Source organism: Saimiri boliviensis, chromosome 5 (genome assembly GCF_048565385.1).
Source record: "Saimiri boliviensis isolate mSaiBol1 chromosome 5, mSaiBol1.pri, whole genome shotgun sequence".
Taxonomy (NCBI): Eukaryota; Metazoa; Chordata; class Mammalia; order Primates; family Cebidae; genus Saimiri; species Saimiri boliviensis.
In genome coordinates this window covers 71,988,921-72,014,052 of record NC_133453.1, presented here as the reverse complement: position 1 = coordinate 72,014,052, position 25,132 = coordinate 71,988,921, and the positions used below count along the sequence as shown (strand labels likewise).

General features: G+C 40.2%; 1 protein-coding gene across 2 annotated transcripts in view; it reads left to right on the top strand.

The window, feature by feature from the left end:
• Positions 1-25,132, top strand: part of B3GALT1 (beta-1,3-galactosyltransferase 1) — a 582,223-nt gene that overhangs the window by 519,853 nt on the left and 37,238 nt on the right. For both annotated transcript variants that reach the window (XM_074399545.1, XM_074399546.1), the window contains one exon: positions 12,574-12,695. The gene's annotated coding sequence lies outside the window, so the exon portion shown is untranslated. The remainder of the gene's footprint in view (positions 1-12,573; positions 12,696-25,132) is intronic.

The window sequence follows — 25,132 nt, the reverse complement described above, 5'->3', positions numbered from 1 at the left end:
GTTTTGCAAGTGCTTTATTTTGGGACGAAGCCTAAACATTTTATTTTAATATAACCAAATGGCTTAATGATTCTTATAATGGAATTCATTCATAATTGAAAATCCTATTGTATCTATCATACCGCCATTATATCATTTGCCCCTATTAAGTCCTTGTTATAATTATTTTATTAGTAAGTAACTCTTGAAAGGCAATACCCCAAGTTAGAGCAATGCATCTAATCCAAGAAGTACAACTGTTTCTTAACATTTAAAATGTTCTGATTGCCCACAGATAGTTGCTATGTTTTTTAATTGACAGAATAAAAAATAGGAATAACAAAAATGTACAATGAAGTTGGCAATGCTTTTAAATAAGTTAGTGTTTTTTATCACAAAGGTATATATTAACAGTGGAAAAATAATGGTACCTACATATATGTTAATTAGGCAGCAAAAAATGATTGATGTGCAGATGGATTGTGAGATAACTTGAGGAAATTAATAATTCATCACTGCTAACAATGTTCATTTGCCCCAACACGCGTGCGTGCACACGCGCGCGCACACACACACACACACACACCTTGGACTGAGGAATGGTTTCAGCATGTAGAAACTTTCCATCAAGCAGGAAAGTCTACTTAGAGCCAATCCTTCAAGAAATTGTGGTGAGGCAACAGTGCACTAAACTAGATGCCTAAATGGGTCATCATTTAATTTTTAGACACTTATGCGTTTTGAAGAACAAATAGACTTCCTATTCCAAAATAGCTCAATTATGTTTTGATTGCAACATCAAATTTTCCAAGGATCTTGGATCTCAAATACTGTAATCATTTGTACATAAATTGATCATTACTTTACAAAAATAAAAACTTGCTGTAGCAGTGGTATAATGTGGGAACGTGGGTTTTTTGTCATCCCTGAGATTTCATAATAGACATAGCTCTATTGTTTTGAAAAAATATGTTGTTGGATTCTGGATTACTTAAGCTATCTGCAATCTTCCAGATAAGGAAGAGGAGAAATATGCTGGTGGTGACTGCAGAACCTCATGAAAACAGGGGCTTGTGTGCAGCAGCTCACCCATCCCTTTGACCTTTAGCAGATGGTTTTGCTCTGTGTACTTGACATCATTGGCTTCCTGAGCAAAGGCCTCATAACTGAAAGAACATTTAGGCCATTTATCCAAAACTCTGCTAAGGAATACTTTTTTATATAAATGACACTCTTACTGACCCATTCACACTCTCATTCTATCATACACAGCACAATCCCATTGGATAGTGAGCAGTTCTAGCCTATGCATTTAGCCCCATGAAAGAGTTGTATTTTACTTTAATGGAGGTATATTTCACAGATCCTTTTGTATTTATGACCACTTTTTTCCAGGGGAAAATGTATTGCACAAAGTACACACACATTTGCCCTGATTTATGACTCTTCTTAAAAAGTCTTCTGAGACGGAGTCTCACTCTGCTGCCCAGGCCGGAGTACAGTGGCGTGGTCTCAGCACCTGCAACCTCCCGAGTTCAAGACATTCTCTAGCCTTCCTAGTAGCTGGGATTTACAGGTAGGCACTACCACACCCAGCTAATTTTTGTATTTTTAGTAGAAACTGGGTTTCACCATGTTGCCCAGACTGGTCTCGAACTCCTGACTTCAGATGATCTGCTCACCTTGGCCTCCCAAAGTGCTGGAATTACAGGCATGAGCCACCGTGACAAGCCTCAAAATTTCTTTATTTTTGTGTGTTTGTTTTTTCATTGAAAGAGAAAAGTGAACAGATTGGTATTTAGAGCCAGACCAAGAAAAGGAACAGATTGACTGCTTAAGGTACCATATCTTTGGGGTTACTGTTGTGCTAAGTTTAATGAATCTAGGCAGAACCAGGAATCTTAATGTAAATTTCAATTCCAGCATTGACCATTCCAGCCATCTGTGTACTACAAAGTATGTATGTCATTGTTTACCACCTAGAGTTTAACATCCAGCTAAGCTTGCTAAGCCTCATAGATCCCACTGCTTTCCCCACACAAAGAAAACAACACGAAGACCCAAAGGCAGCTTATCAGATAATTTTTAATAGAACTCCAGAAAAACTGCACATATTGCCCAAAGTTGTCGATTCTTATCTTGGCAGAAAAATCGTTGCTTTTCCTTTTATCTGTCCTGTTAAAATGTACAGCTTCCTCTTGGAAAGAAATCAGGTAAAAGTAGTAATAGAAGAACGCAGGAGGATGTAGCTCGTTCACTGTGTTCTTAGTGCCAGAATGGGCTGCCTAAACATCAGAGAAGTTCAAGGCAACAAAGAGTGGCAAGCTGTCCAGGTAATATATTGCTGTGGAGGTAGCAAAAAGTGGCATCCTAGACACTTAGCAAAGAAGAGACTTTAGATCCAAAAATCTGCGGAAAAACGCAGGATTAATTAAAGTACTGAATAGGTATAAAATTACATTCATGTAGCATAATCATCATGAAAATGGTAAGCCTTCTTTTATAAACCTGTTTCTAGATGCTCAGATCTAGTTCTTCTGGGATCTTAAGTCTACAGGCTTTGCCTATCTTTGCTTTCCAATCAAATGACTTGTGTTTTTGAGCGTGAATTCTGACCATTTCACTGTCTACTCATGGCATTTCCAAACGATTTATCTCACAACTTAGCCAAGGCATGGGAACACTTCACAGGGGCAGATTCTACTCCCTTTTTCTTTGGAAGGTCTAATGAGGAAAATGTGTCCAATTTGGAAATAACAGGTGTGCATTTTTTGTTACTTTCAAGTGCTCATCAATAAAAAGCTATTCTGAGAAAAGAAATTTATGCTTCAGAGGAAAGGCTGTTGTACTAGGCCTATTGCTTGCCATGTATAACTTCAGCAAGTCTCCCTGATCTTGATCAATTCTCATCCAAGATCTCATTGATCTCATTGATGTTTGCAAAAGCAATCCCCATCCAGTATGATTGATTAAGGGCAAGGCATGCTTCTTTGTAAGCCCCACCTCCCGATCTTCTACCTTCTGGGGACTGCTACAGGTTCTCTGTTATGCCTCTCTGGTCAATACAGCTGCCAGCATCTGCACCAAATGTTCCTGGGTATAATGGAGAACCACTTAAGTCAGGAGGAGGATTGTTTTCCAGGTACTTATCAGGTCAAGATGCCATCCTTTACACGAGGAGCTGTTTCAACTGTCTATAGGGCACCATCATTAAGCTGTTGGTTTTGCTTTGCTGTTTTTCAGTAGTGGTGATACATGTGTACAGAAGCTGGTCTATTCTCCCACCAGTTGTCCCTACCAACAGATATAATATCTATTTCTAAAAAAGACTGATCTAGAACAAAATGCCTATAAAAAATAAGCAAAAGCAAAACAACTGCAGACACATGGTCAATGTCATTTCTCATTGGAGCTAAGTGGCTGCAGAGAGTGCATTAAAATCGGAAGTCATGTTCAAAATTCCATGAGCTTATAAAGGCATGGTTTCTTATAACAGTGTTTGCAAGATATACTGAGCATGACCTGAGAAATCCAGCTAGGTAGAAGTAGACTCAGTCAATATATAAACTTTGCAAAATTCCTTTGTACATATGCCCTGGAATTGGCTTAATTTTAATAACTAGTTTCTGCCATCTGTAAAGGCAGAGAGCTACAGCTATAGCTAAGATGTTTGACAGCCAGACATGAACAAGGATCTATCCCATTGTTCTGTGTTTGTTTGTTATAAAGGTAAATGCACATTCTACCAAAATTATTTGTGAAACAACTTGTTTATCTCGGCTAAAACTTTATAGGTGGACATAAATTAGAACATTTATATTCCTGAATAGTATTATAAAATTACATCAAAATTTTAAAAGGCTCCTGATATATCAGATATTTGGAATTTATTGCTTAGTAACACTTTGAAAACAATGTGGATTTTCTCCATTTCTCTTTTGGTCCTCAGGACCTAACATGTGAATTGCATGTTTAAGGAAAATAAAAATGTGGCTGAATTGTCGAAAGACTGGCTCAAACGTACTTCAGTTTAAAAACAAGAAAAATAGTCCAGATTATTTTTAGGGCTCCATGCTATATTCCTTTGTCCTCTCAATATCCCCTGTTTGATTAGCAGAAACAGTAACTGGATTCATATTTTGCAGTACAAAAAAGAAAAGCTTTGCTCTCAATTATCACTATTGTGAATACCTCATTCAAGAGAAAAATGCATTTAATCACACACCAAGACATACACACACACACACCACACAGTTCAGAGTCCCTCCTCTGTTTTTCACTATCTCCATTACTATAATTTATTATCTGGATGACATCTGTCTCCAGAAAGATACAAGTTTCTCTGTATCCCTAGCCCCTAATAGAATATGACAGTACAGAAAATAACCCAGTTTTGTTGATTGAAACAATAAATATAACAGGAAAGGAAGTAAGAGACTGATTACAGAATCCAAGTGTGGCCCTAGCTATATCGCATCAATTCATTTAAGAAGATAATTGAAATAGACTCTGTGCTGAGTTCTGATGTATAAGATAGTTTGTTCCCAATGATTTTATGTCATGGAAAAATACTTCTTGGAGACCTCACCTTCTGTCTTCTCTGATGCTTGTTATAGAAATATGATAGCTGTTACAACATATATAGTCAATATTGAGTCACTTGTTAATCACTAAATTTAAGAATCATGCATACTTGTCTTACCAAGTTTCCACATTCTAGCCTTATATAAAATCAGAACAACTTCCTCCCCATTTTATGCCTTTTTTTTTCATAAATTGATTGCTTAACTGACGTTTTGCAGTTACTACATTGCCAAGAGTACATATGAGTATAGGGTGTAAGGTGCAAAGCTGAGAAGAAATTCTGTATACTCTGTGTCTGTCTGTCAAATCTTGGGTCTTCCTTTAGTTGCCTTTTTCTATAAAGAGCTCAGAAGAAGAAAGAACTTTGATACATGTGCAGTTTTGTTTAGAATAGTACCCTTAAATATTTCTGCTACCCAAGCTAATGGTTAACTCTCCTCTACCAACTCTCTAGGTTTCCTAAAGATAATGATATTTGCGTACAGCAATTGGATATTGAATTGTATACGGCAATATCCTTCTTAGTATGAACTAAGTTTAAAATTAACTTTAAAAATAGCTGGAATGATTTTAAGTGAAATTATTTGGCTAAATTTTTGGCTAATGCATTTAAAATCCTCTCCTACTTTCGGCACCCTAAACTGGCTCTAAAAATATTTTATGACTTTATTAAACAAATACATGGCATAATTATTGTTATTCTACTTTATTAGTGTGAATGACCATGTTTACAAGTAAAGGCGTAGAAATACATTTAAACAAAATCAATTCAGTAATCATTTCAGCTGGGTTTGTTTCTTCTTTCTAAGTACTTTATTCTGGGTATTGTTTGATCATTACTAGTACTTACTAAATACTTCTTTGGTAACTCTGTCACTTAGGCTTTGGAGGTCATATCATTAAGTTGTATCTTTTTTTTTTTTTTTTTTTTGAGACAGAGTTTTGCTCTTGTTACCCAGGCTGGAGTACAATGGCGCGATCTCGGCTCACCGCAACCTCCGCCTCCTGGGTTCAGGCAATTCTCCTGCCTCAGCCTCCTGAGTAGCTGGGATTACAGGCACGCGCCACCATGCCCGGCTAATTTTTTGTATTTTTAGTAGAGATGGGGTTTCACTATGTTGACCGGGATGGTCTCGATCTCTTGACCTCGTGATCCACCCGCCTCAGCCTCCCAAAGTGCTGGGATTACAGGCTTGAGCCACCGAGTTGTATCTTAAAGAGACGATTCCATTTCCATGGAAGCTTAGTTGCCTCTTTCAGAAAGGCAGTAAAAAGATCACTGATAGCATGGCAGGGATACAAATCCTGAGATTAGAATAATACTTGGTAGAACAGTGGAGACTTGGCCTAGAGAAACTATAACAATACAAGACTTAGGATTATCATGTAGAATTCCCTCTAGTGTAGTACCACTAACAATTAAGAATTTATTGAAAGAATTTGGGCACAGAGATATGGAAGGAATCTTTCTTCACTGTGGGTTTTCTGGCAAACGAGTTTTCTAGACAAGGGAAGTGGGAGAACCCCTGATTTCTACCGTTTGCCTATTTCTATGTTATAAATGTATGTGCCACCAGTTTCAAGATATCAACATGAGGTCATTGAATGAGAAGTTGGAAAGAAGTGTGCACCACCAGCTCTGCCCAAGCCCATGCAAACTGCCTGGCGCCTGCTGGACTCTGCAGAGTCATTCCAGCTCCAGAGCTCCCTGCAGGGTCAGCTCAGGTCTCTGCTGTGACTGCATTAAAGTCCAAACTCTGCCTTTACCTTCTTCTTTCTCCTCTCACAAGAGGAACAGGTGTTGTTCCTAAGAACATGCTACAATAAACTTCCTGCATAAGAATCTGAGTCCCAAAGCAACCCCACCTACAATGAAGAGAAATTGAAAGTTAAGTTCATGATCATTGAAACAGAGAGAGGGAAAGTCCTCTGTTCTCTCTCCTAAATTCATTAATGAATTAGATCAACTATGGACCCCACCTGTTTCCCTAATGAGTCATTACCTTGATAAGTTAATAAATGGGCAACTCAGTAGTGCTTTGTGTTTTGTTCTGTGGGTCTTTATTTAAGTCCTTTATCTCTAACAGACCACACACAAACCAGAATCAAATGTACCCAGATGCTGACATTAGAGATTCACGGTGCAAAGTCCTTTGTTGCCTCAGAGGGCTGCAGCAAGACTGGGAAGACTAAATCTCAAGTCCAAATACTATTACTGTCTTGTTTATCCTTTTATGTCACTAAATTCTCCCACAGCTAACACTCATAAGTCAGTACACAGAAGGCAGGGATTTCTCAGCCACAAACAGCACTGGCAAAATTCCTTTTTGCCGCATGAAGCTAAAAAGAAGGGGTAATATTAATGAAATCTAATGGAATAATGTTCTAGAATAGCTATAATTTTTAGACCTGGTAAAATTGTAAACTAGATTAAAATGTGGGTGACAAGTGTTGAGTCAGAGCTTTTTCCCCAGAAAAATACAACAATTTATATAGTCAGTTTTCAATTATCTGCCCATGGAGAAATAGCAATAATGGCAATTATCCAAAAGAGTAGATAATGCTGTGAAAGATTATTTTGTATTCTAAAACCAACATTTGAATGTCGATACATTTTATATTCTGGAAAGTTGCAATGTCTCTAACTTAAATACTAAAATTACACTTTAGAAATCAGACTAAAGAAAGCAGCTCGTATTCTTCACCTTTTCTTGTACAATATGTTCCCTTTTCTATATTATTGCTGTGAATATATGTCATTATCTCTTAGGATAATGTTCAGTTCATTCTAAAGCAGAGAACATTTGCATCTGTATGTTTTCTAGTTAATATTTTCCTGCATTGACAGCAATTAAGTATTTTGGTTTAAAGGACACATCCTTTCCTGCCTTTGCTTTGGTAAAATTATTTTTTAATGTACGAAAAGAAAAAAATCCCAGAACCAAATAGAATGGATATTCAAGATAAAAGTTATATCTGAGTAAGATTTAAGTTTCAAACGTACATCTGCCCGTGGAAAACTGAGTTAGCCATATACACATTTTCCACACCTTTTTGTGGTCCTTGTTTGGTTATTTTTCACTCAGTGAATGCTATGATGAATATAATAATACCTAGGATAGGGTCTGTCCCATGGCAGCATTCAGCAACTTCTCATTCCTTTTATTCCTTGCTTCCCTTTTCTTCATTCAATAATGTTTTATATTTCTAGGTCCTTGAGGAATCGCCACACTGTCTTTCACAATGGTTGAACTAATTTACACTCCCACCAACAGTGTAAAAGTGTTCCTATTTCTCCACATCCTCTCCAGCATCTGTTGTCTCCAGATTTTTTAATGATCGCTATTCTAACTGGCATGAGATGATATCTCAATGTAGTTTTGATTTGCATTTTTCTAGTGACCAGTGATGATGAACATTTTTTCATGTTTGTTGGCCTCATGTATGTCTTCTTTTGTAAAGTGTCTGTTCAGATCCTTTGACCACTTTTGAATGGGCTTGTTTTTTTCTTGTAAATCTCTTTTAGTTCTTTGCAGATTCTAGATATCAGCCCTTTGTCAGATGGGTAGACTGCAAAAATTTTTTCCCATTCTATTGGTTGCCGATTCACTCTAATGACTATTTCTTTTGCTGTGCAGAAGCTGTGGAGTTTGATTAGGTCCCATTTATCTATTTTGACTTTTGATGTCAGTGCTTTTGGTGTTTTGGTCATGAAGTCCTTGCCTACGCCTATGTCCTGAATGGTTTTGCCTAGATTTTCTTCTAGGGTTTTTATGGTGTTAGGTCTCATGTTTAAGTCTTTAATCCATGTGGAGTTAATTTTAGTGTAAGGTGTCAGGAAGTGGTCCAGTTTCTGCTTTCTGCACATGGCTAGCCAGTTTTCCCAACACCATTTCTTAAACAGGGAATCCTTTCCCCACTGCTTATTTTTGTCAGGTTTGTCAAAGATCAGATGGTTGTAGATGTGTTGTGCTGCCTCTGAGGCCTCTGTTCTGTTCCATTGGTCTATATGTCTGTTTTGGTACCAGTACTATGCTGTTTTGATTACTGTAGCCTTGTAGTATAGTTTGAAGTCAGGTAGTGTGATGCCTCCAGCTTTGTTCTTTTTGCTTAGAATTGACTTGGCTATGTGGGCTCTCTTTTGGTTCCATATGAAATTTAAGGTGTTTTTTTCCAGTTCTGTGAAGAAGGTCATTGGTAGCTTGATGGGGATAGCATTGAATCTGTAAATTACTTTGGGCAGTATGGCCATTTTCACGACGTTGATTCTTCCTAACCATGAACATGGAATGTTTCTCCATCTGTTTGTGTCCTCTCTTATTTTGTTGAGCAGTGGATTGTAGTTCTCCTTAAAGAGTTCCTTTATGTCCCTTGTTAGTTGTATTCCTAGGTATTTTATTCTCTTGGTAGCAGTTGTGAATGGCAGTTCATTCTTGGTTTGGCTCTCTTTAAGTCTGTTATTGGTGTATAGGAATGCTTGTGATTTTTGCACATTGATTTTGTATCCTGAGACTTTGCTGAAGTTGCTTATCAGTTTCAGGAGATTTTGGGCCAAGATGATTGGGTCTTCTGGATATACAATCATGTCGTCTGCAAATAGAGACAATTTGACTTCCTCCTTTCCTATTTGAATACCCTTTATTTCTGTTTCTTGCCTGATTGCTCTGGCTAGAACTTCCAATACTGCATTGAATAGGAGTGATGAAAGCATCCTTGTCTCATGCCAGATTTCAAAGGGAATGCTTTCAGTTTTTGCCCATTCAGCATGATATTGGCCGTTGGTTTGTCATACATAGATTTTATTATTTTGAGATACGTTCTGTCAATACCTACAAATAGAAATTCCATTTGATCCAGCAATCCCATTACTGGGTATATATTCAAAGGATTATAAATTGTTCTATAAGGACACATGCACACGAATGTTCACTACAGCACTATTTACAATAGCAAAGACCTGGAACTGACCCAAATGCTCATCAATGATAAACTGGACTGGGAAAATGTGGCACATGTACACCATGGAATATTATGCAGCCATCAAAAACGATGAGTTCGTGTCTTTGTAGGGACATGGATGAACCTGGAAACCATCATTCTCAGCAAACTGACACAAGAACAGAAAATCAAACACCGCATGTTCTCACTCACAGATGGGTGTTGGACAATGAGAACACATGGCAACAGGGAGGGGAGCATCACAGACTGGGGTCTGTCAGGGGGAAATAGGGAAGGGACAGTGGGGGGTGGGGAGTTGAGGAGAGATAGCATGGGGATAAATGCCAGATACAGGTGATGGGGAGGAAGGCAGCAAATCACACTGCCATGTGTGTACCTATGCAACAATCTTGCATGTTATTCACATGTACCCCAAAACCTAAAATGCAATTAAAATACTAATAATAATGTTTTATAGAAGACACTTCATATTAATCCTTCATATATTTTAATAATGTTTATGTTTTATTCTACTCTTTACCTAGTCAATTCTACAAAAGCAAGGAAATTTTTTCAAAAACATGCTAGAGTAAAATCTTCCAGGTGCTGTTTTTCCAATGTCAACATTTAATACTCATTTAAATCCTTAAAAGCTACCTCCGTTATTTTCTCAGTATTAAGCAAATAATCTAGTAAGAGATCTAACACTTCGAAGAGCAGAATGAGGGTTCAATGCAGACTAAAAACTGACTACATGCTCTCCCATCTTATGCTTAGTTATATAGTATACTCCCATTACTGGAATAAGACATTTTTTACATTAGGCAAAAGATTCCTCAGTGTTGCAGTGCTTCAGATTGTTTGCTTTGGGACTCTTTTGCTTTGGTATTTGACTTGATAAGCAATTGGTGTTTGACCAAATATGACTTGCTTTCCTTTAAAGTTCTAAAGTGTGTCTTCGGTTAAACAAATGACAAGGCACTGGAGAGGTAGGTTAAGCTACTAGCTAGGCTGAGTTGATCTACGTTCAAACACTGGCTCCACTAATCCCAGCATGACATTGAGCAATAGACTTGCTCTCCCTCAGTCATGTTTTCCCATTCTTAAAATGAGGATATTATGGCAGATAATGCATATAAGTAACCTTTCTAAACTAAATTCAGTAAATGTTGGTAGTTATTACAAATACTAGCTAACACTGATGACTACCTATGCAAGCACCATCCTAAGCATTTTCTATGTATTCATTCCTTTGAACCTCATGACAACTCTATGATTCAGGCACTGTTATCACGATTTTGTACATGGGACCTAGAGAGGTTAAGTATAGTCAGTGACTGGGTCAATCTCTAAACCCAACGCATACACTTACTCATCACACAACATTGATCATCGTGGAAACAGAGAGCATTTTAACAGAAACTGGAACCAGCGAATGGATCCACTGGAACCCACTTGTGCCTCTGTCCGTATTCTTCACATGGGGCCACATTGCTTAAACACCATCCCAAACAAAAATGCCTGTGATCAGAGTTTTATTTCATATGAGGACCCATCACATTTCTGTCATTCGCCATTACCCAGAACTTATTCCATGATATGGACAATTAGCATAGAACATTCTACCTTTCATTACAAAGTTTTATATACATATAGCTTCTGGATGGAATGCCACAAAGAAGTTCCTCTCAGGTGGCATCTGGGGAGCAGTTCCCAGTCCTGAAATATACAAAGTGGCACCTCCCATTGGGCAGTGGTCACTGGGCTGCATGGTCCTTTCAAGTCCTAGGGTCGCCCCTCAGGTCACTGTTTGGCCTTCTTCACAATAGTGCCCACAGCAGAGATGACGGTGGTCTTGGAGCCGCTGGCGCTGGTGGTGACTGTGACAACAGCTGGCAGGGTGGCCGTGGTGGTGAGGATGGTGGGCTGGGCTATCGTTGTCACTGGGATAGCTGAGTCCCACTTGCTCTTTCTCTTTTGAGCATCTACAACAGCTGTGCTGGCGGTGGTAGTGGTGGTGGCCGTGGCATTGGTTGTGGTGCCTTTCTTGGTGCCTGTCACAAATTCAATTTTTGTTCACTCCTTTTTGGCCTTTTCCAATTTGTCCATCTCGATCTTCTGGGCCTTGGCTAATGCCTCATAGTATGAGTCCTCAGACCAGCCATGGGGATCAAACATATCCTTTGGATAGTTGGTGCCAAGCTCGTCAATGGCACAGAACTGGATCAGCTTCTCGTAGATGCTGGGGTTCCGATCAATAGAAGGCAGGTCTAGTTGGCTTCCATCCTCTTATTAAAACGGGTCTGATCAGATTCAGCCAGTGGCAGAGTGGTCATAAGTGACAGTGAAATGTCTTCACTGAAAGAGAAGGTATGCCTGCCTAAAATCCCAGCTGTGTCACGAATGAACCAAATGTCTTTGCCCATGGCAGCTTCAGCCCTCTGAACCTTTTTTTTTTTTTAAATCACTTGAAAAGTTAAGATGTTGCAGTAGACCTTAGATAAAAGCTGGTCACCATGAGCCAATCCTGACCCCTCACGTGGGCTTTGGTTTTAGCCTTGTTTGACCTGTCTAAAGTTTTGTGTTAAAAATTAGATCCTAAAGTACAAAACTAAGAGATTAACATTTAAAAATCTGTACTTTTGTTTTTCCCTAAAAATTGGAGGTTGTGACATCATTGGGCCTGTTTATCTTTGTGGCATCAGTAAAATCATCAACTCGACCTGAGCAGTAGCTGCCCCTTCCGATGGAGCATGGGCTCACTAGCTCACCACAGTGCCTACCAGTCCTTCTTATCTCACACCCTGTCTGCTCACTCATTGATACCACCTGCACGGGCTTCAAGGCATCTGAGTTTCTAATCCTAATACCAGTTCAAACCCTAAATGAGGTTAATTTATTCATTCTTGTTTCTTTCAGTCCACCTCTATTCAATGCCTACCCACATGCCGTTCTTTGTATTGTATCGTACTTAGAGAGCTTTTTTTAAAGTGGCAGTTCTGTTTTCATTTCTCTGAACCCAATTAATTTCCATTATTTCTAAATTTTTCTCTCTTCTTGTTGTCCACTTAGGGCTATGCAGTTTGCTCCTGGCACGGGCATCTTGAATCTCCTCCTCAGACAGATTGAGACCATGCTTGATTTCCTGTACTTTTAGTAAAAAGAAGGAAAACACAGCACACGTGAGCCAACAGGTAAGAGAGAAACATATTTCTCAGTTATGAAGTCCTGCATCAAGGAAAAATAACAGCAACTCTGCAAAGTCAGAAATCAGCATCTATGGACTAATGAGCAGAGAGAAAGGTCTAAGTTTTTTTCTTTATTAATGTTTACCTGCTATAGTATGCAAAATATCCTTGCCGTAAAAGCCTTCTTTTGAAAAATTTTTATTTAATTTCATTTTAAGTTCTGGGATACATGTGCAGATGTACAGGAAAAAGTCTTTTTTTTTTTCTGAAAGATACAGGAGAAAAAAACTCACAGTTTGAAAAAAAAAAGTGTCTTTTTAAAAATTGTGTATTTACAGGTGTCTATGAAACCTTCGACTGATTTTAGTGGTGGCTTCTTTTAAGATGAACTATTAGGGAACTAAAGATATGCTTTAGGTGACCTAAGACAATTCCCATTTAAAATCCATTTCTCCAGGGCCATCACTAATTGATTCTTGAATCTTCCTTGCCGAAATAAGCTCATCACACAGGCAATTGTACTTCAATCATTTCTTATTTCAGTTGACAATGGAGGATTTTGTATAGAAAATGATGGTACAGTTATTGAGATTCGCTAAAATAGTGAATAATTGTTAAAATGTTTTTATTTAAAGTGATAAAAAGCAAGATAAATACTCAGAATATTCCTCTATACACTTTTGCCCTAAATGGCATGTTAAATGAATAAAAATGATTGCAGCCTATCCAGACTGTGATTCAGGGGAAGAAGCACCATGCTGGCAAGAGGTCACCTGGGTGACACTTCTGTCTTTCCCATCATAGCCTCTGTGACTGTGGGCCACTTACTTAACCTTTCTAAACTACAATTTTCATGTCCATGAAAGCGACAGTTATTTCAGAATGTCTTGAAAATGCCAAGCAGAATTAGCCTGAAATACAATTGTTAGTGGAAGGTGGCGGGTAGCTCTGAGACAATTCCCTGTGAGCTGATTCGCCAAACGCAAATTCAATAAAACTCCAGTTCACCAAATTCCTCTCTCCTGGTCCTCATTTACAGAATGTGTAGTAATTGCACTGGGTATGTTGGTTTTCACAGCCGTTGTGAGATTCCTGTAAGGCTTCAGTTGATAGTTTTCTTCCCTCTGCTTGCTGACAGCACTGGAGGGAACGTGCAGTTGGTCTGTGTTTCAACCCTTGACAGTGAGTAGCAAGAGGACCCTCTGATGAGGAGCAAGGGAGCAGGGTCCACACACAGCCTAAATGGGTGGACACAGACTAAGAGACATGAGATTATAGCCATAAGGATTCTCCAAGTTCAAGATAAAAATAGACTATTTTAAATATCTGAGTCTGGTTGGGTACTTTGGAGAACAGCTTTATGGAATCAGCCTGCTGGTATAAATAATCCTTCCTCTTAGGGATCTTAGCGTCCAATGGAGGAAAAAGACTACAGACAAAACAGAAAATAAAAAATAACACAATTACAAATCATAATAAGCACTATGAAGAAAACAAACAGGGTGCTCAGGCAGTGAAGAAGTGGAACCTACTTTAGAAAGGATAGTGAGGGGAGGTATGAGAGTCAAGAGAGCTTTCCCCGTGCTCCTTCCCTTCCAGGCACATGAGAGGACCAGATAGCCTGGGACCATGGGATGTGGGATGACCAGTGAGTTGTGAGTGGAAAGCATCTGTGGGACTTCCATGCTGGAGCATTTAATTGCTCTTGCAAGATTCCCTAGCTCTGTTTCCCTGTGGTGTTCTGACTGGTGATGTAACTCCAGATGTGGTGTCTCCTTCAGCCTGGAGCCTTTGTGACTGCAAAGAACAGAGCCCCCCAATGGCCCCACAGTGGACCTGGACCTGGAGCCTGAGCAAACAACAAACTTTAATTGTCTTAAGCCACTAAGATATGGAAAGCTATTTGTTATTGCAGCACAACTGAGACTATCCTATTATAAGAGGGATCTGTGACGAGGCAGAGGATGATTTATAGAAGCTTTAAGAAAAAAGGTGTTAAGTTTGGCTGGTTTGTAAAATTGAAAGATAGCCAATATAGCTTGATTATAGCAAAGCAAGAAAACATAGCACATTAAAAGTTCTCTTTGTACTACAGGCTGTCTGCCTGTTAGGCTGTTCTGATGTTTATACTCCTGGCAATGCTTTAAGACAGATAAGTAGCTTGACTGTAAATGCTTTTGATTTGTTTACACAAATCAAACTCTCATATTTGATCTCTGCCTCTGGATTATGATAGTTTTTATCAAGAACTTTGCATGTGGGCAATTGATATGATAATGCAATCCTAATGCTTTCCCAAGAGCTAAGAGCCTCTATCCTTTCAGTCAATACTGAGATGCACTTGGTCATATAGGCCATTCATAGCTAAGGCTTGGAATGGGCAGCACACAGCACTTTGCAATTGAATCATATATAATACTGTGCCATTTTTAAGCTCTCAGCCTTTCATATCAATTTCTAATATTCTGGCAACAGAATCTAGGGAAAAGCCCAACTTATATGGGCCTCATCATAGGCCCTTGGATGTTTAAGTCTTTTGCACTTAAGAGCTTGTTTGCAAACAAAGCAAAACCCTGTAGTAGAAAGCAAGTTGCATGCTCTGCAATTTATCTTATTTGGAAAAAAAGAAAAGCTGAGGCAGTCCTCATGAGTTTTGATAAGGAAGGTACTTTTTTTTTTTTTTTTGAGACAGAGTTTCACTCTCGTCACCCAGGCTGAAGTGCAGTGGCATCACTGCTCACTGCAACATCCGCCTCCCAGGTTCAAGTGATTCTCCTGCCTCAGCCTCTCAAGTAGCTGGAATTACAGCATGTGCCATCACGCCCAGCTAATTTTTCTATTTTTAGTAGAGATGGGGTTTCACCACATTGGTCAGGCTGGTCTTGAACTCCTGACCTCAGGTGATCCACCCAACTCGACCTCCCAAAGTTCTGGATTACAGACGTGAGCCACTGCACCCAGCCTGGGAAGGTACTTTTTTATCCTTGACACTGCTCAGATAGAGCCCCTGATATTACAACTGCCTTTATTGAAGTTTGGTTGCTTTAGAGAAAGTACATCCATCTGTTGTTACAGTCATTCTTGTACAGTTCTTAAAGTCCGAAGGATTTTTATTTGAGATGAATGAAATCTCACTAAAGAATTGTGGAATGACCAATGAGTTGTGAGTGGAAAGGATCTGTAGGACTTCCATGCGGGAGCATTTAATTGCTGTTGCAAGACTCCCTAGCTCCCCTTCCCTGTGACATTCTGACTGTGATGTGGCTCCAGATGTGGTTTCTCCTTCAGCCTGGAGTCTGTGTGACTGCAAAGAACAGAGCCCCACCCCCGCCACCGATGGACTTAACAACAGACTTTAATTGCCTTAAGCCACTAAGATATGGAAAGCAAATGAAAGGGGAAAGGAAATGGATCTAAATTTAAAATTGTGTCCTTAATATAGTTTAGGCTTAGCGCTAGGTGCTTTCATATGCATTATTATCCCCTATCCCCACACAGTGGAGGAAGCAGCTCAGAGAGGTTATGATTGCCTAGCCAATGAGTGGCAGACCAAAGAAGCGGTCTTGTCCCTCTAAAGGCCCTGCTTTTTCCTCTTTGTTATGAAGACCAGGATGTAAAAGTCTCCTGTACCATCCCCACCATCAAATTCCAAATGGCCAAATCTCACATTCCAAATCCCGCATTTCCAAAATTTAGAGTTCTCTAAAAACTAAATGCTAGGCCACTACTACATATTGATTTATTACATATCTAGGTTCAGAAGAGGCTCTAAAGAGAGCTGGTTATAATAAGCTGTGCTCTGCTAATTGGTCATCTTCCCTTTGTTCCGCCTCATCCTGTGTAATTAGCACAGTCTTGAAAATAGAAGTTTCCATGACATTAAGGTTTGTACACAGTACACCCTCTAATTATTTCATATCTTCACATTAGGGACCAAGATACTCATGGTGGAGGGTAGAATTCTGTTTGTTATTTAATTACTTAAAGAAGGAGCATGGGAAAACCAAGAAAAAGAGATTAAAATAATGTTTACTGTGGACTTTGAGTTGCCTATACAAAGACCAAGGCACAGGCATCCGTATCTCCCCACCCTCTCACTCCCACCTGCCTTCAGACCTCATCTCTCTTGACACCGATCTTCATCTCAGTTATGCCTGCTGCTGTCTCTTCCTATCAAGAACTTGCTTATTCTTCAAGTCCCAGTCAAAATTCACTCCTTCACACGACCTTCCAGAGGTCCACTGTGAAAATTAAGCTCCTTCTTCTCATACCCGAGGGCACTTTTTACTAATCTTACAGCATCTCTCTGCCTTGTACTATGAGGACAGGGGTGGAACAGAAACTGCTGATGATTCATTCAAATGTGTTTTCTCTTTTTTCTTCCTGGGCATATAGTTAGCATTTCCTAGCCTTCTGTAGAGTTGGGCATGACCTCATAATAAATTTCTAGCAATGTGAAATGAGTAGAAGTGACATGCTTCATTTGGAAGCCAGGGTTTTGAGGAAGGAGGTATGCCTCCTCTGTGCTTTTTGCCTTGCTGCCATCAGTAAAGGAACTCTGAGACGCCCACGTGGGAGCCCCATGGGGTGCAGAAAGCCTGGGTTCCCAAATCACCAGGTGAAAAGCTTTCTGGCCAAGCAGCAGTGCTTCCATTAGGTTGTTACATAAATAAGAAGTAACCACCAATTGTGTTAAGGCTTAGGAATTTAGGGCCTATTTGTTACAGCTGCTGGTGTGGACCTACCAGAGAGTATGCATCTTTCTAAGTGTGTGCTTGCGTGTGTGTGATTCCTTCTATTTTAGAAGCCCCAAAAGAACTGGGACTAAAAAAAAAATCATTCTTAACTGTGTATAAAATTAAACTGAATTGGTGCCTCATTTGGAAATAGAGCAGATGGTCATTAAACTGAGGAGTGGAGGATACTCTAAAGCATCTCCAATATTGGGAATGCCATTTTCTCATTTGCAGGCAGCTGTCTGGAATTTTGTAACCAATCTCACAGGTGACTAATTTGGTATAGAGAACAAAAGGAATACCCAGTTAGTTTTCATGTTAAAAATGCCCTGGTTCATTTCTCATTCAAATATTCATTATTTCAATCAACAAGTACATATGCAAGACATTCTACATACCAGGCAGTCCTCTAACAGTGCTGATCCATTAACAGTGGCCCCAGCTCATTCCAAGTACACAGGCCAGGGGGAGAGCCAAGTATCCACTCAACTCATCACACAGCTGAATATGCTCTCAGCGTATCACCCAGGTTCTCCGATTCCTCTCTTAGAAAATAAGAATGATAATGTTGCCTATTTCTCTAATTTTTAATTAGATAATATTTAGATATAACAATTATAAAATATTTAGCAGTGTGCTTGACACTTGAACTCGGCAAACACATGATAATTCTTAGCTATTTGCATTGATTTAGAGAAATACTATGAGACTGTATAATAAAGAAATTTGACTAGCCTGAGGAAGGGGTGTGTGGAACACAAGATTCTTCTGGAAGTGACTCCTGATATGATAGTTGAGAAGTTGGGAAGAATACTCCAAATTTTAAAAACTAGAGTAAAAACAGTATATTCAAAGAACCCATGATGGGGACTTACTTTTCAGGAGTTAAAAGAAAAAGCTAGTTTAGCTGGAGTTCAGAAAGCAAAGGGAAAACTGCAGCAGGGCAAGACCATGCAGAGCCTTGGGAACCACCACGTTGTCTTGCTAAGAATTTCTTAGCTGTCTTGCTAAGCACAACAGAAAATCATTTATGGTTTCCAACAGGTAATGGCACAGAATGATAGAATCAGATTTAGCTTTTAGAAAGATCATTGTAGGTGGAGTGTAAAGAAAGAGGATAAGAGGAGAGACAGAGAATATGCAGCTACTTATGACTTGAAACTTGTAAAGTTACTATAGGAGTCAAGATAAGAGATACCCAAAACCTGAGTGGTGATAGTGGAGCGGGAGAGTAGTAGAGATATAAGAGGAATTTCTGGAGGGACACTGGCAGGATATGATGATGGATTAAGTACAGAGTTAAGAGGGAGGGAGCTGTTAGGAATGGCTCTGGGTCTTCGGGTTAGAGAGAGGGACAGTTTACAGAGGTGGGGAACCCTGAAAGAGGATCCAGATTGCAGGATCATGAATGTACCTTTGCATGTGTTGCATTCATTCAAATGTCCTTCAGATATCCAGGTACACAAGTAGATGCATGGGTCTGGAGATCCATAAAGAGAGAGATCTCTGAGCTAAAATATAAACTTAAGGGTTATTCATGTGCAGATGGTAAATGAGGCCCTGGGCAGAAAAAATAAATTGCATAGAAAACAAGCAAAACTTAGAGTGAGAAGAAAAGAAGGCCTAGGATCTTGCCTTGAGGAACTTGTTAGCAAAGCAGATGATGTTAGGGCTCTCCAGAGAAAAAGAACCAACAGGATATGTGTACGGGTGTGTGTGTGTGTGTGTGTGTGTGTGTGTGTGTGTGCGTGTGTGTTATAAAGAGGCTACCAATAGAAGACAATTCTCTTACTAATTCCACGTTGTGAGACTCAGAGGAGAAAATAACTTTTCCCCTTAGAGCTTCTTTTTCATTATCACTCTGAGATCGGGACCTATTCCTTTTCTCTGGCCTACCCAGGGCAGTTGTTCAGAAAGCACACCACTCTTGACTCCAGCTTCTATAGAAATTAGAGAAATTGAGATTGTGCGTCTGCTTCTCTGACTTTCTCTTGGGGAGTCTGTGCCACGGCCCTTGGCTCCATCCTCCTATCTCTTTAGACATTGCATGGGTGTTTGACAGCTTACCCAGCTTGTAATTCAATAGCCACTGTGAGGTTGGCAGGTGGTTTTATTTTTCGTTTTAAATTAAATACTGATAAAGATCTTAGACTATGACAAATTCGAAGCAAATTTTACAAATGTTTTTCCTCTGATTCCTTCTCTTTTAGTCCAATAAGCTAAGGCCTTAATTTCAGCATCATTTCTTTTTATTCAGAGTAGAGATTGGTGCCACACAATTTTCCTCAAGATAGGGTTTTCTTGACATTCATCAGCTGAGCAGAGTGGTAGACCCCAACTCTGCATTTGGTTTCTACATCTCGGCCACATTTCCCGAAGCGATGTGGGGTGTACCTAGGTCACACAGCGGGGAATGGGTCAGGTCACTTTACTCCCAGCCTTGTGCTCAGTCCTCTCTACCACTCTGCCCTCCAGGGCTCATGGTTTGTTCTTCTCCAGCCTCAACCTGGCCAGGTTTCCCCTCAAGTCTCCAGAGCCTAAGGAGGAGGAGGTGAGAGGAAGGACAGTGTCATTTGGTCCCTGATCTCTCTTGGGACAGCTTCCCAAACAGCTGAACTAGAGCTAAAGAAGAGGAGGCCACAGGAGACACAGGGCTAGACTCAATTCCCTGTACACTAGCATAGCAGCCTAGTGCTCTCTATGCCCCTGAGGTGGTCTCTGAGGCCTAAACACTTGATGAAACTCAAGAACTGATTAGGAGACACCTTGTCAGGAATGAGGTGAGTGTAAGGGATTGGGTGATGGCCAGTACTGAATGAGGCTCAAAGAAGGAATGAAAATCAAGGATGGGGTGAGAGTCAGGGATGTCTGTGGCATACATGAATCAGCCCACTATATCCACAGGTTCCACATCTGAGGCTTCAACCAACCATGGATTCAAAATATTTGCAAAAGAAAAACAATAAAACTTAACAATTTACAACAATAAAGGGTAATATAAATTAAAAGTACAGCATAGCAACTACTTATATAGCATTTACATTGTATTAGGTATTATAAGTAATCTAGAGATTATTTCAAGCTTGAAGGAGAATGTGTAGGTTATATGCAAATCCCGCATGATATCATATAATGAACTTAACCATCTGCTGATTTTGGTATGGTGGAGTCTTGGAACAAATTCCCATCAGATACCAAGGATAACAGTATTGGTAAATAAATCACATATTTTCCCACTGTACTCTACTAAATGTCCTCGACAGCAAAACAATCATGCTTCCTGTTCAGAGGCAGAACTCCAGGCTCCAAGAACACCAGGGGGACAGAATGTACACAGGTCAAGACTCAGACACCAGCACAAATGGCACATTTGGGAGTCAGGTGACCTGACCCATTCCCCGCTGTGTGACCTAGGCTCACACCACATCACTTCGGGAAATGTGGCCAAGATACGGAAACCAAATGCAGAGTTGGGGTCTGCTACTCCGCTCAGCTGAAGAATGTCAGGAAAAGCCCATCTTGAGGGAAATGGTGTGGCACCAATGTGTGCTCTGTGCCACATGCCTCACAAGCTATTTCATTTATTGCTCAAAACAGCCCTTCAAGTCAGTGCTTACACATTCACCTGCCAGTTAAAGAAACAAGGCTCCAAAGGGTGGGGTACAAAGAACAAAACAGGTGCCAGAGTTATGGTAAGCAAGATACAAGGTGGTCTATTTAGTCACAGAGAACAAAACAAAACGCAGTTGGCTCAGCTTCTACAGGTTGAGCACACGGTCAGTTGGAAATATGACAAGATCCTTGCCACTGTGTTTACTGGCCTTGGGCCCCGTAAATTCTCCCTAACTAGGGAACCACTTTGGTCTAGACTGACGCCTAGGTGAGAAGGAATGAGCAAGATGAAGCCAAGCAGCTCTTGCTACAGGCAGTAGTGAGCTAAGGAGCAGGGAGTCAGGCCTGTTTTCTGCAAATAACGCCCACCCCTTCCCTCTCCGGCAGTCCCTTCTCGGCGTGTGGCTGCTGCTCAGAGCACACTTTCTGACACCGTGTTGGTTTATGGCCTTGGATGCTCTATATCCAAAGTCCTTTGCAAGCTCTGCTTCAGCCGCTGAGCAAACTGGGATGGAAACCAGGGCATTACACAATTCCTAGGCTTACAAATGTAAAAAGGCACCAAGAGTGGTTTGTCGGAGTTAGGACTGGCCACATCCCAGTGTACTTTTCTGGGACTTTGTAACATATATTTCTGAGAGGTTTTCACGGAGAGATTGCTAGAAGGTCAGCACAGAGGGCTCTCGAAGCACAGCAGAGACAGGCAACAAACCTGTCGCAGTAACAGCGTTCGTCTCCCTCCCCTGCCCTCTTAGGTTAGGTTGCTCTAAGCTCTCTAAGAGCACACAGAATAAAGTAAGGGTTTATTTTCCAGTCACCTCAACAAATATTTGTTCAGCTGTGTGTAAGGCCTCATGTTTCTCACCAGACTGGGATGCTGTATAATGTGTCTTTGATTCCCTGGCACCTCTTCCCGGGCCTAAAAGAAGTGCGTGCTCTGCCGTTGTTAGTCAAATGGATTAGCATACACCATATAGTCCCAGAATTTGGAAAATGCCCTCTAAAGTCAAACGATCAACAACTCCTCCATCACCAGTTGAGTCTACCTGCCGTCCCACAAATGACTTCTCGTATCTTTCCTAATAGCACGAAATTGCTCTCAAACTTCAGGGAAATAAATCTAACCCGTGATGAACTGCTGAATGAATTAATAAACACCACTTCCCGGAAAACGTTCTGTGGGAATGTGACATGGTCAGAATATGATTGGCAGAGGTCATATAGTGGATGGGAAACCTACCAGCCTGGTTTCTGATTTTTCCTGCTACAGTCTGTGTAAAAGATTAATTCCTCGTGGCTATGGCTCATACATTCCCAACAGGCATGCTTAAACCATGTCCCTTTCTTTGTCTCTTAGGAAAGGACATCAGAAGGCCAATACATAAAACTGATATCTTTGCAAAGACAAACTTGAATGTCTCTCTTTTTAAAAGTCACAGTCCTAATAATGGACAACCTTTACTGAGTGCTTACTGTGTGCAAAGCACAGTGCCATGAGCTTTGCGTATATGATCCCATTTGAGCTAGGAACAGCCAACCCTGTGTCATTGTTCTGTAGGGTCTTCATTTTGCAGATTAGGGAAGAGGGGCCTATAAAGGTTGTAGAGCATTTTCAGGAGTAATATGTGTATGGGACTGAAATGCAGGCCTTTACATTAACACTGTCCTGTTTCCAAAATAATCATACTCATTTCAGCACTTGGTGACTATCATCATAAGTTGTCAGGATATCCCTCACAACTGATGCCACAATCTGTGAACTATAACAGAGAGAGGCTTTTACCAAAAGTACGATCTTGCTTTTATCAAAACTAGCTTTTTGCTTCTTGGTTTGAACCGAATTGTCCTATACTGATTTGAGCCACTTGGGTCTTAAAAAACAATACATTAATAACTCTCTTTTACTGATTTTCTATAATGTCCTACTCACTATGTCAGACATTTTTTGGAAATCATTTCTAATAAAAATAGATATCTAAAGTATGATAAATAAGGAGGACAGAAAAAGGAGCCAAGTCTTGCCCCACTTATGAGTTTCCTTTTTCAGGCTCCAGAGGCCTCTCATTTCTCTTTTCCCCACTCTTGAAAAGTCTCAGTTGATGCCTTTCCTTCCCTCCTTCTTTGTTCATATCCTTCTACACTGGCATCATCTCTACCCCTCCCCTTGGCTGAGATGTGAGCTATGGCTTCCTTGGGGGGCAGGCTGAGACGATCTGGGAGAACTGTCTTCTGTGACGTGCCAGGGAATGGGACGGGAAGTTCTGTGAGAAAAAGAAGCCCTAGGAGGGTGAGTGCTCCAAGGAGGGGTGCAAAGCCCACCTGGGTAAATGAATGAAGTGGTGGTCCTTCTGAGGAGAAAATGGAAAGGCCAGGAGAAGGGACTGACTACAAGTAACCACAGAGTCTCTTGGGAGGAGAGGAAAAGGCAAAAGAAATGTCTAGAAAGCATGGATGTTCTTTATGAAGAAGAACCACACAGAAAGATAAAAAGCAGTTTTTCCTAGCCAAGTATTGACATTTGTTTGGAAGTCCTGTTGACAGATCACTGGATCATTTCTCTCTGTCATTCTCACCAGTCACACCAGAGTCTGGAAGTCACATGTCAGGGAAATGTCAAGGACTGAGCAGAAGTGAATTCCCTGTAGCCCTCAACACTTGAGCAGCTTCCTGAATGACAAACCTCACTAAGGCCAGGTCTTTTTTGCAGACCTGGGTGCAGGGGTCGGTAGTGGGCAGGCTGTGTGGCAAACATGCTGTTGCCATTTGGATGAGGAAAGACATTCAGTGGAAACAGGATGGGGCAGGGATTCGTTCATGCTTTAAAAAAAAAAAAAAAGTTTGGTTAGAAAACCAAGCAGATGTACAAATGTTTCCCAGCCTTCAGTGAAATGCTTTTAGCATTTCACCTGAAAAGTTCGTACATTAATTTACTTCAAACTTGTCCACAGTTTTGAACATCAGTATCAATACAGGCCCATGTGCTGCCTATTTGAAGATGATGCTATCAGTGCTGATTATCCTGGATGTGTATGAATTCAGTTGAGAAGACTGCTGCACGTCTAGCTGTTTCCTCTGTTGCACAAAGAATTGATTTCAAACTTCAGCCATTTGAAAATATATACCTCCAAAACCAAAAGTCTGATGTAAAAATAAGCAAGCACTTCCTGTTTTCACAAACAGCTGATTCAATCACTTTGATTTTAAATTAAGAAGGCAACAGGTCAGTTTCATTAAAAACACATGCACAGTCTAATTGATTGGCTGACTAAACTGTTCCCAGGAAGATAGAGCATGATGTGATGCTGAGAAAAGTGGCTTGAATGTCAAGGCAGCCTTGCTAAGGGTTTGGACTCTACTGCACACCAGTTATAAAAACATGAGTGAGCCTCTGAGCTTCCGGACATTTGTCTCTATTTCCTGGATTCTGGTAATAATCATGGTGTAAGTAGACATACATTTGTACGCCAGCAAGTTCTCTACAAAATCCAGTTATTACTATCAATAATGGTCACATAACCCCAAAGCCGAGTATTCATCAGTTCTTTGAAATGTCAGCAGTATATTTGACACGCTTTTTCAAGGGAAGCTTCCCATGCTTAATAACTGCTTGCCTCTCCTGTCTGAATCATACTTCCTAATAGTTTTCAACAGTGCCCTTTATTAACAATTTAATTCAGCACTCCTGTCGATAGTTATAAGCCCAACTATGACTGCAGTTAATGGAAATTCCCCTTTATATGAGGTACATCTGCTGTGACATCTGTCTGGAACCCATGGAGAGGGTTCAGTGTTCACAAACAAATTGAGTAATTACTATGTAATCACACTTTAAATTGTGTAGTCACTGGTTTGCTCTCAAAATTTGTATCTTTTGGACATACTCGATATTAAAACCACCTGGGTTCTTTCAAAATGGTCAGGTATGTGCTTAAAATGGCCAAAATAAAGATTTTAGGTAAACACTTATGGCCAAAAAATTAGATTGTTATTTCCAGAAGAGAGAAAGTGGTGCAGCGGGAAGGAATTAGAATGTGGAAAGGAGTTGTGAATAGAGGAAGAAAGAGATGGGAGGGATGCTTTAAAGGTGAATTCCTA